The following is a 15,765-nucleotide window of genomic DNA, read 5'->3' as shown; positions in this document are numbered from 1 at the left end:
AACCACATAAAGCATTCTTATTTTGGATTACCAGTAACTACTGAGGAATCCACCCTAACCTTCTGTTTTGAGTTAGACATACTAATCTTAATCTATCATGCTATCAGGCTGCCCTCTCAGCAAAATTGCTTACCTGCATATGTGGGGTTTGTAAGATTCCTATGTGAGAAACCTTTGACAAAATCCTATATAATGTAAATCTTGCACAATCTGAGTAAAGAGCCTTTTCTGGCTCATTCTCTTCCACTAAATACCCTAATAAATTTCTTTCTAAACTTTTTTTCACATTTAGGGGTCTATTTTGCTGACAAAATAATAATACTAATAGTAGAAGTACTCAGAGAACTATCAGAAGCAGAATCAGTTATAACAAAAATAGAATCACTTATAAGTATAGTATGAGAGGCATCCTCAGAGGCAGAAAGCACCAAAGAAGCAGACACTCCATAAAACTATTTATTATTCTCCTTGTCCAACAAGTATTATACCATTAAAGAAGAAAACAAACTAGCTTGAGTCTAGACTGTCAGTTTAGGTTCCATCCCAGTTTCCTCAACACACTTTCCACTCAGGCTGAACAAATTAATTGCAAACAAACACTGCTTTTAGCAAATTTCCCTTGAGCTGGGAGAGTCTATTTAAAATCAGACGTGGATGGTTTGGGTGATCCAAGAGCAGTTTGAGGGTGCCGCTTTAAGAAACCTTAGTCATTCATGATCTCCTCAGGAAACTCAAAGGGTGAGAGGCCCAATATTATATCTATCTTAAGATGCTCCACTTGTAATGGTTCTATTGTTCTTTTAAGGCTTCATTTATTCTTGACAGAAACAATTATGTGAAGTAATTATATCTAAAGTCAGGCAGTGTGCAGTGTTCAATTTGGAAGGTAAAGAGCATTGTTTGACTGTTGTTACCAGGCACATTCCTGATAGAGAACAAATGCTTATATCAATAGGAATCATGCACTCCGTAATTTATTCTTTTATTCACATATGCTGTTATCATAATAAGTGCCAGGTTAACCATCTTAAACATGGGGACAAAATTACCAGGATAACAGCAATGAGAGAAAAACCAATATAGTTGCAACTCATCAGTATTTCGTTCACATGGCACATTCTTTTATAGGCTTTTTTTTCTTTCTTGCATGACCAAGTGTTGCATAATTGGTTAGGGAGAATTTATCCATGAGATATCTAAACAAGATCGAAAGGGCAAAAGTGTTGGTATATGAATTGACCAATATTCAACTTGGAAACAATTAATAATTACTGGAATAGATCCTGTGAAGTGTAAGTTAAAAGAAAGTAGTAACTCTTTTTAACCATATGAGAACAATTTAGAAAATCACTACTTTAGTCTATTAATGTTTCCATTGAGGTTTAAAAGATAACGCATTTCCCTAAATGCCTAACATATAATCAGACAAATTGTCTTAGTGGGTACCTATCTAAGAATGCACAAATGCCTGAGTTTAGCACCATTTTATTCAAAGAAGTATTTCCCTTGCTTTCATATCTCTTAATATTCTGGCTGGGTAGGGAACAGGGGAATGATAGTGATTTGATGGCCCTGACCCTTAAATAGAAAAGATAAACTTGGTTCAATTTCTAGAATCTCCTCACTCTATGAATTTGGGTAAATGAATTAATCCCTTAACACATCAGTAAACCTATTGATATAATAGGAAGATGCATTTAATTACCTCATTAAACTTCTGGAAGAAATGTTGTATAAGTTAAGACTCTTTAAGAAAATTCAGATTTTTATCATACTGATACAAGGTATCATTCAGTTATAAGAAGTCAATAATTCTGTCATGATAAAAATGATCCTTGGTGATCCTTGGTATAGCAGAAAAAAATAAAAACTACAATATCACAGATTTTAGTGATAAGGGTTGTTTAATACGATCTCTTCATTTTGTATATGAGTAAAGAGCTAGAGATGTCAGTTGATATGTTTACACAGGTAACAGATGGGAAAGAGAGAATTTGAGCTCAGGCCTATATTTTAATCCTAAAGCTTCCAGTGTGTCACTCCTTCTGATTATATCAATCTCTGAAAAACAAAACAAAACAAAACAAATAAATAAATAAAAACTTTTAGGGGCTGAGTTGAAAGGTCAACCATAGGAACAATTTTCCTAGGGTCTATGAGAAATGTTAAAATATGAAAAGCATTTTTTGTTCCATAAAGAAATAATTTATAAAGATTATGTCACTAAACATATTATATTATGACAATAGATTCAAGACTTAATAAGTGTGAATATTCCCTAGAATGATGCAAATTCCAACCAACTTAAGCCTGTCTGATCATAACTAACAAATATCACAAAATGTGGCTTGATAAAGTATATAAGAGCATGGGTCTATGACATGTGACATAAATGAGTGGAAGAGAGCAGAGGATATCAGATTTGAAAAAAATATATAATAATGTATCTTCCAAGAATGCATTTCTTTTCTCTTTATCCTTTGTATTTGTGCCAATTCCCTATTTTTTCTGTTGCTATTTTTATGATTATATATTTTATTCCATTTGTTTTACATAATCTCTAATTTTCAACATGTTGAAGATGTATCATGGCAACCATATGCATCCCCATTGGCTGTTAAGTGATCTTCAATTTCATCTCTTTGGAGATTGTAATATTGAATGATACCAAGACATCGAATAATATCAAAGAAGAAGAATAACTTTAATCAAGATAGTCCACATAAGCCATTGAAATTGTGAAAAAAAATTCTTTGCCTCTCTGAGTGACACAAAGTCATGAATAGCTGGTTATTTGAAAATAATTAATAATATACAATGATTATTTTAATGATGCCTTTATCCTCATTTTGACTTTATTTGAATAATCAAGAAACTTCAGCAATGATCTAAAGGGGTAAAAAAAACAAAAAAAAATTGTACATTTGCTTATTCATCATCCCAAGCAAGCATCAAAAAGTATTAGGAAGAAGGTAAAGGGAATAAATCATTATTAATCATCTACACTTGATAAATATTATTTCATTTGAGTCTAACAGGAAGGTGAGATTTTTATTATACCTATTTAACAGTCAAAGAAACTGAGAAAGGCAGAGTTTCAGTAATGTACTTAGAATCACATAGCTGCTAGTGTCTAAGATGAGAGTTTAAGTTGGTCTTTTCCGACTCTAAGCTTGAGGCTCTACTTCTCTACACAAATTAAAAACAAACCCTCAAATTGCAGAATTATGATAAATGAAAGATATTTATGAAAAGTATCCATGCAGGATTTGGCAAAAAAATAACTGTTATCAGGATAATTTATTTTAATATATCCTTTACTTTTGTGCTGATATTCCCTGTCTGGAATAACAGTCATGCTATAAATATATCAATCATTCTTTATATTTATATGCATGTTATTTATGTATATATATATTTTCAAAATCCAGTAAAAATGTCTCTTTTATTCAATTTGACTAAGCATTTATTGAGTACCTATTTTATCCAAAACATTATACTAGGGTGACACAAAGATAAACCAAAAACATTTCCTTTTGTCAAAGGAATACACAATATATTTATGTCATACCAAACGTAAACATGATAAAATGACAAAATGGGTAAAAATATTAGACATCCTTGCTTTACAAAAAAAAGATAACTAAATCCAAGATGAATCAAATGACTTGACTTAGCTAGTGAAAAATCAGGCCTGTTCTTAGGAAATAATTGTTTTTACTTTATTATTCATTAATCATTACTATAACTCTCTCCCTCAATACTACACACACACACACACACACAGACACACACACACACAGCAATAAGCACTCCTTTACTATGGTGCTGTTGGTTGGGCTGGTCTTATGTCTTTATATATGAGTGATTAAAACCATTTTAACCTCCAAAAATTAACAGATATGTCATACACACATCCCCCCCCAAATCAGAAATTGGTTCTCAAATGTCATTTATCAATAATTTCCTTGAAGAGAGGGACTTTTCATATTTATCTTTTCATCATCAGTGCCAAGTACAATGAAATCATATCAGAAATATTTAATAAATGTTTAAAAGATGAATGAATTGCTTATTTAAACTTGGTGCTGTATATAGGTCATGGCTAAATAGAATAGCCATGGCTTGAAATAATTGATCTATTTAATCAGCACTTATTAAATTGTTTGCATTATGCAAAAATGTGCTGGATAATGGAGATGCAAGATAAAAACAAAATATTGTTTAGCAATGTGTTGGAAACTAAAGGATACTGAAATTAAAGTAATAGGATCTGAATTCGAATCATGGTTCTGCCACCTGTATGACCACCTAAATTATCAGGAACTCATTTTCTTTATCTGTAAAATAAGATGGTTGAAGTCAATGACCTCTTCCAGCTCTCTATGATCCTTATGATAAGTTTAATTAATCTGATGAAGCGATGACCTCTTGGAGTAACAGTATGAAAGTCTGAGGTCCTGGGTTCAAATCCTAGCTCCACTAATTTATACTCCATGCAAGGTATGACTCCATGCAAGTCATTTAACATCTCTAGGACTCAATTGAATCATTTGTAAAATAAAGGTAACCAGGTTGGAATAGTTGACTTTTGAGCTTCCCTTCAGTTTAAAATCCATGTTTCTGTGATCCTTTGGAAGCTTTTTTCCCCCTAAGATAGCCAAAACCACAACAAAAGATTAAAATGTATCCTTCCAACTTTGAGGAAAGATATAGTCAGATGCACTATATCATTCAATATTATGAAGAGCCTAGTCCTAATACGTGTTTCTCAAACAGCCCACATGACTACATAGTCTCCAGTTATGGTTCATTTAATACTTGTTCATTTTAGTAACAGCTGCCTTAAAAGGGAGAAGAGAGAAAATACCTGGAAGGATTTAACCTTTTGAGCTCTGAACACCTCACTCTTTCTAATTCAAACTTCCCTCCAGTTATAATTATGCCTTCCTGCCTCCTCCATTAGTTTATAATGTCCTTGAGCCTATGGGATGACTTCACTATTGCATTTATATCTCTAGAACTTATCATAGAAATAGCTAGCATCTTCAAAGGACTTTAGTATTGGCAAAGGATTTTACTTAAAAATTTTCATCTGATTCTTATAATAACCCAGTGAAATAGGTATCTTTGTTATCTCCATTTTGCACTTGAAGAAACTGAGGTCATACATGTTAAGAAATCTGCCCAAGTGAACTTCTAAAGTATGATTCCATCCCTCACCTTCATGGCTATATGTTTAAAAAGATATCCACTTTGGCACATAGTTAACTAAGAATAGGATTAGACACTGTACCTTTGAGAGAGGGAGAAAGCACAGAGAGAAATCTTTCTCTCTCTCTCTCTCTCTCTCTCTCTCTCTCTCTCTCTCTCTCTCTCTCTCTCTCTCTCTCTCTCTCTCTCTCTGTCTCTCTGTCTCTCTCTCTCTCTCTCTCTCTCTCTCGCTCTGCCTCTCCTCTTTCTTTCTCTCTCTGTCTGTCTCTTCTCTCTCTCTCTCTCTCTCTCTCTCTCTCTCTCTCTCTCTCTCTTTATCTGTCTCTTTGTCTCTCTCTGTCTCTATTTCTCAGTGTATTATTTATTTGTCCTGATTTCAATGATATAAAGAACTAGTTGATGAGTAAGCTTCTACTCTAAGGACTGGTAAGAAGTTTCTCTGCAATACGGCATTTTAAGGGAGTTGCCTAGAGTCCAGTTAGCTTTAAAGTATCTATTTCCTTCTTTCTTCTTATTCTGTTTGATAATACTCTTAGATTTTACAAATGAAAAAGAGATTTTAAAAGAAGAGATCATTCAGAGATGAGATGGAGGCTGGAATAGGAGAGAGAGAGAAACCTGGTTAAGAGATAGATACTTTAATATTGCTTTATTTCTCCCTTGCCTTCTTGATGAGGTTTTGGTTCACTGGGGTTGGCAGAAAAAGCCTGAGGAACTTACAAAATTACTTCCTCTCCAGAGAGAAGGACTCTGATGGGGATCAGTTTAACCTTATCATCCCTCCCTTTGTGGAAGTTGTGGGTAGCCCCACCTTGCTATGTCCAGTCAGAAATTCAAGTTATATCAGTCCCATGAGGTTGTTTCCCCTATAAATCTGTCTATGGTGCATGTAATCTTTGCTGAACCCCTTTGGAATAAGCCAGCCACTCCCTTCTTCCTCTCCCCTCTCATGGCTTCATCATGTCTCATGCTGTCTTTCTAACTTCTTATAACTAAATACCTCTTTTAGGGTGTTAAATCCCTCTATGGATTTAACCTGCCAATTAATGGCATGATCCACCACCCCCACCACCATGAAGAATTTCCTTTCTCTTGGTTAACTGTACATTCCACTAGGAAACTTATACTTTTCATTATTAATTGTTTAAAAACCCCTTTCCTTGTTAACTATGTGCTCTCCCCAATCTATATCATATTTACCACTTCTGATGTCTGTAAAATTTCTTGATTTTGTCTGTAACATATTCTCCTAAATAAATCTATCTTTTCCCAAAGAGAATGGCCAGTATGAACCCAAAGAGAATGACCAGCAAGGAGAGTCCTCAGTTCTAAGCATCAAGGACACATCAGGGAAAGTGGTGGGTAGATTATCGGAGATTTAAAGGCCAAAATCAGGAAATGAGGCAGTGTTTAAAAGAGATGTACTTATGTTCACTTTATAAGGACAACTAGATGGCATAGCAGAGAGTAATGTATCTGGAGGCAGGAGGACCTGGAATGGAGCCTTGCCCATTATTCTGTTATCCTATAAAAATCACTTTTTTCAGCCTCAATTTCTAACTTTGGTAAAATACAGATAATAATAGCACTCATATAGCAGGTTGGGTTCTAAGGATCAAATCAGATAACATCTATTACAAATCTTAAAGCTCCACATCCATGCTAGATCTCATCATTATCATTATCATTATTTCTTAGATTAGCTTCATTATAATATACGATAATCAGTACTTGTAAAGAAAGACACAGTGAAAAAAACAAATAAGCAAACAAAATATCAACAACTGAAATATGCCTTTTCATTCCTTCATTTTCTTTCAAGGGGTCCCTAGTTGCTTGCCAAAACACGAGAGCTCTTTTTCTTTACCCACCCCCAAACTCCACGAATACAGCTTTATTGAAGAAGATTTTAACTTTTTGATTCTGCGAATAACTGATGACACAAAGATTACATAAAACCAAATATGGCTAACCTTTCAGTTATACCACGGTATCTTCAGCCTAACGCATCTCATTTATCTTTTTGGAGTCAAATCAGGGACTGAAGAAAGTATACATATGCACATCTATTGTGTTTCCTTCATCAATTTGTTAGATTTGTAATTCTATTGGAAAAAGATATTGATCATCTGTCATAATTTTCATCTTAAAAAATCTTTCTTATTGTTCTTGATTTCATTGCCTTTAAACTTAACATTCTCTTTCTGAATATTTGTTCCATTATTTTACTAAGTATTGATGTCAGACTTACAAGTTATTTCAGGATCGCTCTTTTTAACTTTTTTAAAAATCAATACTGCATTTACTTTCTCCCCAATCTCACTTGTCTCCCCAGATCTGCGTGATTTTTCAAAAATATTTTTAAGTGGTTCGGTAAGTAGGTTAGCTAATTCCCTTAAAACCTGGTACACAGTCCATCCATCACTTATATTTTCTATGCATGACACCCTTCATGCAAACATCTTGGAATGCTTTCCTGTTATTACTATATAACAGAATATACAATTAAATGGTAAGGTGCAATCAATAAGTCTAGACTTGATTTAAGCATAGCCAAATGTTTATATCAATAAATATAATAAGGGAGAGATATCAAAAAATAAATGCAAAAGTAAGCAGATAATTATTGCCTAGAAGTAACACAGTCTGTTACTAAAAACTAAAAAGTTTTTTTTATATATATACAAAATGGTTTTCTGGATAGCTGCAAAAGGAAATTGGAATAACTCCTTTTTGGATGATCCATTAAGAAAGGGTGACCACTTTAGGAATAGTAATTCAGGGTCTTTGGGGAACCCGAACACTGAACTTCTTCTGTGTTCTCCCATTTCAAAGGAAGAATAGAGTTAGTGTATTATCTCTGAGCAGAGGTCCTGACAGTCCTTATTTGCTCTGGGATGTGTAGGGACCATTTATGCCCTCTGAGAATTCTCACAAGGATGGAGTGACAGCTCTTCCATGTTCCTTCTGTGCAAATCCATAGAATCATAGACTCAAGAGATTTTTTTTTTAAGAAGCTGAAAGGGACCTTAGAGATCAAAGCTGTAAGAGAGGCATATAAAACGTCAAAAGCAGTCATTGAATGGGAGGCACAGGGTAGTTGAAGGAAAAAAAATCTGTCAGGGGCATGCAAAGAGACTGTTCTCTAAACTGATGAACTATCTTTTCTTGGCTGTCAATAATAAAAGAATTTCAGATTCAATCACTTTGGTTAAGTGTACTCTACTATATGAAATACTTAACTTTTCATGCTTTTTTTTGAAAGCCAGTAACTCTAACTTCCCTTTATCCCTTGTGGAAGAAAACAAAAACACACAAACAAAAAATACATCCTATTTAATGTTCATGGTAGCTTAATGTTTGACTCAGTGGTAACCACAATTAACTGCAATAAACATTTATTCTTCAGCCTTACTAGAGAGAGAACACAAATATATGAGAAAGATGGGCAAGAGAAAAGGCATGAATTATTGCAAATAGGCATGGTGTCCAGGAGTGTTGGATACATACTAGGTGTTTAACCAAGGACTAATTGATTGATTTATGTCTGAAGGAAGAAACAAAGAAAATATAATAAAATTTAGAATTTTCTTCATTTTATCTTCATTCATCTATTTTTTTCTTCTTTTTTCCAGGTATCTATCATTTTTCATGCCACTGTTTAAATTTGCTTTTCTGTTAGATGCTATTTCATAGTCATGAATCACTCACTCAGCTAAAGACCCCCAAGACTTAAGGAGGGGGAGAAGGCCATGATGTTGTCCAATTGGATTAGCATTTACATAGCACTTATTTTATGCCAGGAATTATGCTATGCTGTTTACAAACATTTTCTCATTTAATCCTGGAATTAAACCCTGGGAGGTAGGTGGTAGTATTCTATTTGTTTTATAGATTAGAAAATTGAGACAAAAAAGAGTTTAAGTGACTTGTGCAGATCTTCCTGACTCCGGGTCCAGAACTCCATCCACTGTGCCATATAACTGCCCTAAGTCGAGCACTGGGACTGGAATGAGAATGGCATTAATTCAAATCTATCTCTATACACTTACTAGCTATATGAACCTAGGCTAGTACCTTAACTTATACCTTTTTCAGTTTCCTCAACTGAAAAAAATGAAAGCAAGATAAGCTCTCATCTCCCAATCTTTTTGTAAGCATGAAATGAGACAATATTTAAATATACTTAGCATAGAATCTGGCACATAGTTTCTTATTTTAGATAATATACATTATTTAACCAACATAAGACACAAAATAATATGAATATTCCTCTTCTATATGAGGTAATTTAAAATAATTATTTCAAAATCCTAAATGCCTTTTAAGAACCATTAAAATACTAGCAACTTTTTTAGGGAATGTGTCAATAATGAATATAATATTCATATACCACTACTCAAAAATATTTTACACTTATCATATTTAAATTTAAAAATTATGAGAATGGTAGCTCAATTTTACTTGTAATATAAAGGGAAAAGCTGACAGTCAAAAATATTCAGTGACAACCAAAAGCAAAAAGATAAATAGTTGTGGAGCCAGAATGTAAAATCAGGCCATTTTCATCAGACCATTCTAATTCATTAAGGAGAAATTTTAAAAAATACATATTTGCTTTATTATTGTGTCCACTCCCTTCTGATGTCCTTTCTTCTCATCTTCTCTCTTTTTTTTCTGTCAAAACCTTCACCTCTTTCCTTTCCATTACTATTGACATCTTCTGCATGATTGATCAATTATTTGCTTCAAGCTGCCAAGGTGACAGGTGTCTACTTTATCCAAAAAATGCCAAATTTACTCCTAGAAATCGTTGATCTCAATTAATAAACATGGTTTGATCATTTTGTAAAGATACTATCAGATACAAACTTAAATACTATTCTCATTCCTAAATATATTTTCTTTGTGTTTTATAAATATCTCTTATTTCATCTATTCCCAAGATCCTTTATCAAACCTATTATATCAATTTAACTCCACCTAACCCTTCAGAAAACAAAAAAATCATCAGCTGATTATTCTGAACAGCTAATAATCAGCATTGAGGATGCTAAATTACATCATATGAAGTTGTTCATTTGTTGTCAGTTTTCTGTGTCTATTGGATTTATGGAAGTTGCACTGAGGAAAGAAACCATGAGGAGGATGCCCATTGTTTTGCCAAATAATATAAAATTTAGTGAACATGAAAATTTTAAATAATGTTTTATTTAAATTATACAACTTTTAAATATTTTTATTTATATTTTGATGGGATTTTCATTCCTTTACTCCCCTGACATTAGTTAACAAGACTAGTTAATTCAAGTTGTTATTGTCTGTCCTTTGTTCTCTAAAAGGACCATGACATTAAGGAGGTAATGCTATGACATGCAAGTGAACTGGATTGAAGTGAAAAAGGACTATACAAAGTCATCAGCTTCACTTTCTCCTCTGGAACCATCTGGACTACCAGATCAGGATGACTGGAGTAAGAGATCTTGGCCTTTTTAGGATGAGATCTTTAACAGGTATTAATTTGACTGAGGCAATAACTAATCAGTGATTAATGTTACCTAGTAAATGAGGCACAAATTGGCCTCTTACCTAATCCAGAAAAAAAAATCAGTCTGGGAGTGGAAGATCCTCTGGGTTTCTGGCCAAAATAGAAACAATTTCTATTCACTTTGAGTCAATTAGGGCTCAAACAATGCCCTACTTAGTTCACATAGGAAGTAACCAGATAACATACTTCTTTCCTCTCAAAGTCAAGCATAATAAATGAAATCTTTCTCTTCTTGATACTAGTTTGTTTCTCTTGAACCTGCCATTTCTCAAACAATAGATTCTCAGTTTTCTAAGATCTTTGTCTAAACACCCCCCATGAGGTGAGTTTCAACCAATCAATCAAAAATATGTATCGCTAAATCAAATGACACCATTTATAAATCATCTATTATATTTAAGGTACTGTACTAGGCTCCAGACAAATATAATGAATGTGTCAATTTTTACTTTCAAGTAACTTACAGGCAAAAATACATATAGAAGTATATACAGATTATATAAAAAAGAATAAAGTCAAGTAAATACAAGGTGGTTCAATATAGTACGAATCATCAAGGCAAAGAAGGAACTAGCAATTGGGTGGGATTAGGAAAAGCTTCATACAGAAAGGGATGGTCTTTGAACTGAGTAAGAGGTGTTTAATATATATATATATATATATATATCCGTGAAAATATACGCAGACATTATTTGGAGTGTCATATGTAAGGAAAGGGGGTAGTTTTGCTGGATTGAAATGTCTAGGCTAGGGAAATAATCTAGGCATGATGTAATAGAAGTCTGAAATAAGAAATAGAAAGATGTAATTAGATGATATTTTAAGAAAATAAAATGATGAAATTTGTTATTTAGATACATGAGGTAAAAGAAAAACGGAAATTGATGAAAATGACAGTTACAAATTTGTAAGACTGGAAGAATGTGGGCATTTCTGAAAAAAAAAATGGGAAGGTCAAAAAAGGAAACAGATTTGATAAGAAGCATGAGTTTCAGCACCAGATATGTGCTAGCTACAGTGCTTGGTGCTAGATGTATAAACAAAAAAAATAAATAGATAAATAAAGCAGCCCTGCCTTTGGTGGAATTGACACTCTTGAAGAAGACAACATGTACACATGTGAGTATATTCTGTGTCTCTATTTCTGTTTGTCTATCTTTAACAGTGATCTATGTTTTGGGTTAAGGCATGGTCCTGACCTCAGGCAAACTGAGACCTCTTGAAGTTCTTTGTGTAAAAAGACCAAGGTTTCTCATTACATCCAGGGCCGTTTCCATCTTGATCTATATCAAAGCCACTGGACCCAGAGGGCTCTAGAGCGGAATGTGATGGAGATGACTGGGCTCAGCCCTCCCTCACTTAAATCCAATTCACTTGCGTGTCATAGCATCACCTCCCTGAGGTCATGGGCCTCTTCCAGAATAAAGGACATGATCTCTGTATTAAATAAATTAAATTGTGTATATATAATTTATACATATGTGTGTATATGCTATTATATTATATTACATATGGTAGATATAATTATTTTTTTCCCTGAGGCATTTGGGTTTAAATGATTTGCCCAGGGTCACACAGCTAGGAAATAGTGTGTCTGAATCTGGATTTGAACTCAGATCCTCCTGTCTTCAGGGCCATCAATTTATCCACTGAACCACCTAGCTGCCCCTTAAAATTCTTTTTTTTTCACATTAATTTAGATCTGGAAGAATCAGGAAAAGTCTTAGAAATAAAACCTTGAGCTTTAAAGGAAACTAGAAATTATTTTTAAAAAAAATTCTGTGTGATTAGGAACTGAATTCTAGACTTAGGAAATGGGCACTAGGATGAGCTAATAAATACAGAGACAGGAAACAATTTTGCTATGTAGAGAGAAATAAATTCAATATGACTGGGAGTATATGGAAAGAAAGAAAATATGAAACTTCAAAAAAAGGCAGGTTGAGATAACCAGAGGGACTTTGTCCCCTCCACCAGATTACCTTGGCTACCACCTCTAGTTTCTCACCTATTTTCTCAGTTTCTACTGAGTTCTTCTCTATAAATATTCCTATATTCCTCCCCTATTGAAAAACCCTCACTTCATCAATCTGTTCCTTTCAGTGATTATCCTATATGTCTTCTCCCTTTTATGGCTAAACTTTTCTCTCAATTCTTTATTGTTTATCTGCCTCATGGCTTCTGATGACATCAATCAATTAAAACTGCTCTCTCCAAGATCTTTATGAATGATTTCTCATTTGCCAAATCCTATGGTCTTTCCCAGTCCTCATTCTTATTTACTTCTCTGTAGTTTTTGATACTTTTCATCACCCTATATTCCTTTGATGCTCTTATTTCTCTAGGATTTTTTTGATACTATTCTCTCATGATTTTCTTACCCACCTGACTACTCTTTCTCAATTTTCTTTGATGGATTTGCACTTAATTATTCTGGTTAATTCTTGTCCAGGGCTCTATTCCGGCCCTCATGTTTTGGCTTGCAACCTGGACGACATCTTCTCTTCATTTTTGTTCACTTCCAATCAATTGCCATTTTCTTTTGATTCTCCCTTAGGTACATCTCTTTTCATGCCTCCCTTTGTCTCCTCTGTCTCTGACTTTACCCTAGTGTAGACCCTCATCAACTCACACTTGGTACAATAGTTTCTGGTTGGTATCTATGACTCAAGTTTCTTCCCACTCTCCACTCAGATATCAGATTGAACATAGTAAAGCAAAAGTTTGACCATACCATCCTCCTATTCAATTGCCTCCTATTCTCTCAAAAATTATAAAATCATCTTTTGGGCTTTTAAAACTATTCATAAAATATATTTAGAAGAATTGAACTTTTTAAACTTATATAGGATTCATTGCTATCTTGAGGGAAGGAGAGAAGGGGAAAAGAGGGAAAAAATTGGAAAGCAAGATTTTGCAAAGGTGAATATTGAAAACTACCTTTGCATTCATTTGGAAAAATAAAATACTAGAATAATAAAAAATAAAACTATCCATAATTTGTCTGCTTCCTGTCTTTCCAATAAATTTACTTCTGCACTCCATCTATCAGGTACTCTATGATCAAGTCTCATTAGTCTCTTTCCTTTCCCAGAACAAGACATTACATGGCCTGAATCTGAACATTTCATTAGCTATCTCTGATGCCTGTAACTCTTTCCCTTATCATTTTTCTCTACTAACTTCCCAGATTCTTTGTAAGTCTTAGCCAAAACTTCTACTTTCTTCAATAAGTTTTCCCCAATCATCTTCAATGGTAATAATTTCTCTATTTTATCCTTTGCATGTGTAATTCTTATATTTGTTTGCAATTGTCTCCCCTAAAAGGAAATTGTGAGCTTTTTGAGAACAAGTAATCTTTTGGGATTTTCTGTTTTTTGTTTTCCTAGTATTTACCACAATATCTGTACATAGTGGATTAGTATAAATTATTTTGACTTTCAAAGGCCAAAAGCTTTTAGTTCTAAAGAAGATAGTGAACTGCTAGAATTTTTGAGTAAGGTAGTGAAAGGATCAAATCTATACTCTTAGCAAAATCACTTTAATAGCTGAGTGAAAAAAAAGTTGAATAGAGTGAATAGAGAGCAGAGGAAGACTTAAACCAAATAGGAAGATATTTCAGTACCCTGGTAACTAAAAACTTTCATATGTCATAAATATGTGTATAAAAAGAAGAGATTCAGACATGATAGATGTTGTAGAGATAGAATCAAAGAGATTTGGAAGCTGTTTGGACATGTAGGAGATAGAAGGAAGTAGAGTTTACTGTGATCTACCATAATGTACTGGTATTGAGATATTTCCTATTCCCCTCAGTTGTTTTTGCTAGTTCTTTACACCAAAGATCATTGCTAGGTCTTCCTTAGGCAATTGAGAAATCTGAACAAATAGTAATAGTTGTTGTTCATTCTTCATTCTCAGAGTGACAAATGACTAGGGTGATGTCTTGAGTTGTACAAGAATTGAATATAAAGGGGCCAGAGTCATGATCTAGTCTTTGAGACCCTATTTGGGATTTTCTTGGCAAAGATATTGGAATGGTTTGCTATTTTCTGCTGCAGCTCAATTTAAAGATAAGAAAACTAAGGGAAATAAGCTTAAGTGACTTGTCTAGGGTGACACAGCTAGTGTCTGAGATAATATTGGAATTCAGGTTTTTTTTTTTTGACTCCAGGCACAGCATTCTATCCATCGTACCAGCTAAATGTTCCAGTATATAACAGTATATATATATATATTTAGACCCCCCTCAAAAATCTACTATATATATATCTATATCTATATATATATATATATATGTATAACAGTAGATTTTTGAGGGGGGTCTAAATAATACAGAATTGTTTCTTTATTTTGAAAGCTAAAAAGAAAAAATGTGTGGGATACAACTTCCTTGAACATTTATTTTCTTATATATTTCATCAGAGCCTTTAAACCTGGAATACAAAGGGCAAAACAGGACCTATTAGGCAATTCAGATTATTCTGCCTGTCAAAGAAAGAGGCTGTGGGGATGTAATTACTCATATTGCAGAAGCTGAAATGTAAGAATCAATCTGAGGATGACTAGAATGCTAGTAGCAGGAAGAAATATTCAATGGCAGTCTTAGGTTGACAGCAATTGTCTGACTTCTGTTATGAACTGTGGTTATTAAACAAAGTTCTGCTTACTCGGACAAATCATCACCAACATCTTTGAAACAGAAAACTATGATGCAATTTATTCTTTGCATTAAGGTCCTATAACACAAAGAGCTCTATGATGCATTATTTTTCTGTCATTAACTGCTGTCTACATGAGTTGATGTGGACTGATAATGAATACCATTATATCATCATTCTTCTAATGATAAAGAGAGGGGCAAGACAAAGAGAAAATAAAACCTTTTTATGATAATGGAAGTTCAAAGATAGGAAGCATGATTTTGAATTTTGCCCCTAAAGTCACACAGCTCTGCAAATATGTCTTCTCTACAAATTGTGTGTGAGTTACATATTGAAGAA

The sequence above is a fragment of the Sarcophilus harrisii genome, chromosome 3 (genome assembly GCF_902635505.1).
Source record: "Sarcophilus harrisii chromosome 3, mSarHar1.11, whole genome shotgun sequence".
NCBI lineage: Eukaryota > Metazoa > Chordata > Mammalia > Dasyuromorphia > Dasyuridae > Sarcophilus > Sarcophilus harrisii.
The sequence above is the reverse complement of the archived record's forward strand: the minus strand, read 5'-3'. Positions refer to the sequence as shown.